Here is a 3,500-nt window from a genome sequence, read left to right on the forward strand (position 1 = left end):
GATGCCCAGAAATAGGAGCCAGGAAGAAAAAAGGTCACCAGCGTTTGTGCACCCCAATTTATAGAGATTTTCCCGAGGCCGTCCCGCCCCCAAAGGGCGGGCTCTCTCTACATTTTGATGTTGGGCCACTCCCCTTACATTGGGCGCTGGTGTTTGAGCTGGCTGGTACAGAATTGGTGAGTAAGGGCCCCCTTCCCATTTCCCTGAACTACAGTAGCGGAAACAGGGGCTAGGGGGTTGCCCATGTTATCAGTCTTGGATCTGCATTCATTTGCCCAATGTCTGCCCCACCTGCATGGGGGGGGGCAGGGTCCCGGGGGACCACACCCTCTGTTCTCAGGACCAGTTTGAGTATTTCCAACCATTTGTAGAGAGGGGCATTCTCTTACAAAATGTCCCAACTGACCACAGGCGAAACATGTTTTCCCTCTGGGGCGAGAGTGTCCCCTTTGTTCCTGAAATACTGCACCAATGGCTAAGCTGATTGACTTTGATAGATGATGGCCAGAATTATCTACCTCATTACACACGTTAATCATACCAGAAACATCAATGTCCCTCATTTTTCCCCTTAATGCAGCTTTGCATGCAGTTTTTGCGTTTTCAAAGGCTAGTTGTTTGACCAAAGTCCCTTCCATTTCCTCTGGCCCCAAGATTCTTTCTGCTGTTAATTGGAGCCCACCATAAACTGGGCATATGGCTCCTGAGGCCCCTGCATGATCTTAGTGAGCGGGGTGGTAGTGGCACAAGTGGAAGGAACTGCCCCCCAAGCTGCCAGGGCCACCTGCGCTGTCTGGGAAAGTATTCCCGATGACAATCCCCTTTGCCTCTTTTTTTTTTTTTTGCCTCTCTTTATCTGCAAACTTGCCTTTGCCAGCAATTTTATCAGCTGTCCAGGAGGCAGTTTGACTCAATGGGTTTCTTCTATTTTTGCTTGCAAGGGCCTCAGCCCTATCGAGAAACTCAGACTTCCAGGTCAGGTACTGTCCTCTAGTTAGCACTGACGGGACCACCTTGCTCCATTCTATGGGCAACATAAATCTTTCTCCTGCTAATCCCTCCAATATAGAAAAAGTAAAAGGTGCATTTATCCCATAATTTTTAATAGGAGAGTGAAGATCTTTAATATGTTTAATTTTTAATTTTTTATATATGGGCCGAAAGGTTTCACATTCATTTTGTTCAGGTTCTTTCTCCGAATCAGAGTCCACCTGATCTTGATCATAATTGTCCTTTTGTCTTGGATCTGGCCCCAGGGGGTCTTCTGTGGTATCAGGTTGAGGCTCAGTAGCCTCCCCCGCTTGTCCAGCCTGCCACCAGATCAGGACTGGATAAGCCATTTTACGATTAAGTTTAGAGTTTGCTCATCTGTCTAAAGTCAGGCCCTTTCCCATAGTGAATTGTAAGTCCCAAATCTGAGAGGAAAGGTCTGAGAGTTCATGTTGTAATGTAAGTACTTGCTTAAGACCCCCTATTTGTGCCTTAAGGGCAGCTTTTGTATTAAACAATTCCTGAATCAAAGGAGTGGGCAAAGGCATGCTATCAGGTGTGGCCAAAGCATAAGGTGGCAGCCCCAAAATCCTTTTTAGCTGACTGAGAAAGACGCGAGGAGCTATATCTCCTCTGTCATAACTCTCTTCCCCATATCTAGCCATTTTTTCTCTAGCTCATCTCAGACTCTGAATCCAAAAGCTTCAAATCTCGCCAGCTGGGTTTGGTTTTATCTTTAAAAGTGGCCAGCGATGGATAAATGCCTTTAGGTGTTTTTTTGGTTCTTATCTCCAGCAGGCACAGTCCCCTTTTGGAGAGCTGTTGTAGGTTTAACAAGTCCTGGGGAGGAGTCCTCGGGAATACTAATTATAGCTGAAAGATGGGGAAAGACACTCATTCTCATTATCTTTACGAGATGGTGAGCGCGATGCCACTAAGAATTCCATGACTATTGCTAAGAGATGGGAACCATCCCCTCCCTTTTCTGGACTATTTATGACGTCCCTGATCAGAGACCAGTAATTAAGAACAATCTCTGGCACAAAATCGCCTGCTTTAATTATCTCACTAAGATCTTTGCCTACTTTATCCCAAGTTTTGGGATGTATTCCTGAGCTGGTTAAAATTAACCAGGGGCATTTCTCATCCATAAAACAAAAAAAATTCAGCTAAATCTCTCTTTTTAACTCTTATTCCTCTCTCCCTGAGTAACTGTTTAAATTCTTTTTTTTATTTATTTATTATGTATACAATATTCTGTCTGTGTGTATGCCTGAAGGCCAGAAGAGGGCACCAGACCCCATTACAGATGGTTGTGAGCCACCATGTGGTTGCTGGGAATTGAACTCAGGACCTTTGGAAGAGCAGGCAATGCTCTTAACCTCTGAGCCATCTCTCCAGCCCCCCTGTTTAAATTTTTGTATGAATTTCTCTTCCTTTGAAAGTGATTGTCCCATGTCTATCAGACGACAATGAACCTGCGCCTACTTTGTCCTGCAGATCTGTCCGAGTACTACAGCTGCAGAATCTCCTTTTTTCTCCTGGTCTCAGGGTGTGCTCCATCATCCGATAGGCAGCCATGCTTCAGGTCCCTGGTTCGGGCGCCACTTCACCCACCCAGCATGTCCTAAGTTATTTCAGGGTCTGAAGAGGCACTATCTGAAAGACATGGGCGAGAGAGAGAGACAGACGCCAAGCAGTATTCTTTTTTGTCAAGGCATCCGTTTATTGAAGCAAGTTTTATGTCTTATATACTCCTCAGTGAGGAGCTCAGGCAGGGGGAACTGAGGAAGGGGGAGGGAGGAAGGAAAGGAGGGGCTCACCCTAAGTGGGGCAGTTGCCAGGTCAGTGGCTAGAGCACCTGCTGTTAGTGATAAGCAGCAAACAAAGAAGACACTCTGAGGTGCCTCCTGAAGCTTGAATCTCCAAGGTCAGCATACAATGTCTTAGTTAACTTTAAGTTTTCTGTCTCAAGATTTTTACTTCAAGGCCCTGTGAGATGTGAGAAAGGAGAAGCTTAAAATGGCTCCTGACATGAGTCCATGATCAACACAGTGGGAAGCAGACAGGCATAATGCAGGAGGAGCAGCTGAGAGCTTTACATCCTGATTTGCAGGGGGAGAGACAGAGAGAGACAGAGAGCAAGCAGACAGACATTGGGTCCATCCCACTGCCACACCTCTCTCAACAAGGCCACACCTCCTAATCCTTTCTAAACAATTCCACTAGTGACCAAAATATTCAAACAGTAGCCTATGGGAACCTCTCACTCAAACCACCACAACTATCCAAAGGAGAACATACTTTTGTTACCATGCACAGGGTTTCTGTGTGATTGTGACTTCTGCATGTATAAATCACACCACATGCATTCCAAGGTGTGGCAGCTGATCTTCCAGGATGCAGAGTCAAGACAACATGAATATAAGAAGTGTGTTGGGCCAGCCTGGTCTACAAGAGCTAGTTCCAGGACAGGCTCCAAACCCACAGAGAAACCCTGTCTCGAAAAA

This window comes from Microtus ochrogaster, chromosome 7 (assembly GCF_000317375.1).
Source record: "Microtus ochrogaster isolate Prairie Vole_2 chromosome 7, MicOch1.0, whole genome shotgun sequence".
Lineage (NCBI taxonomy): Eukaryota > Metazoa > Chordata > Mammalia > Rodentia > Cricetidae > Microtus > Microtus ochrogaster.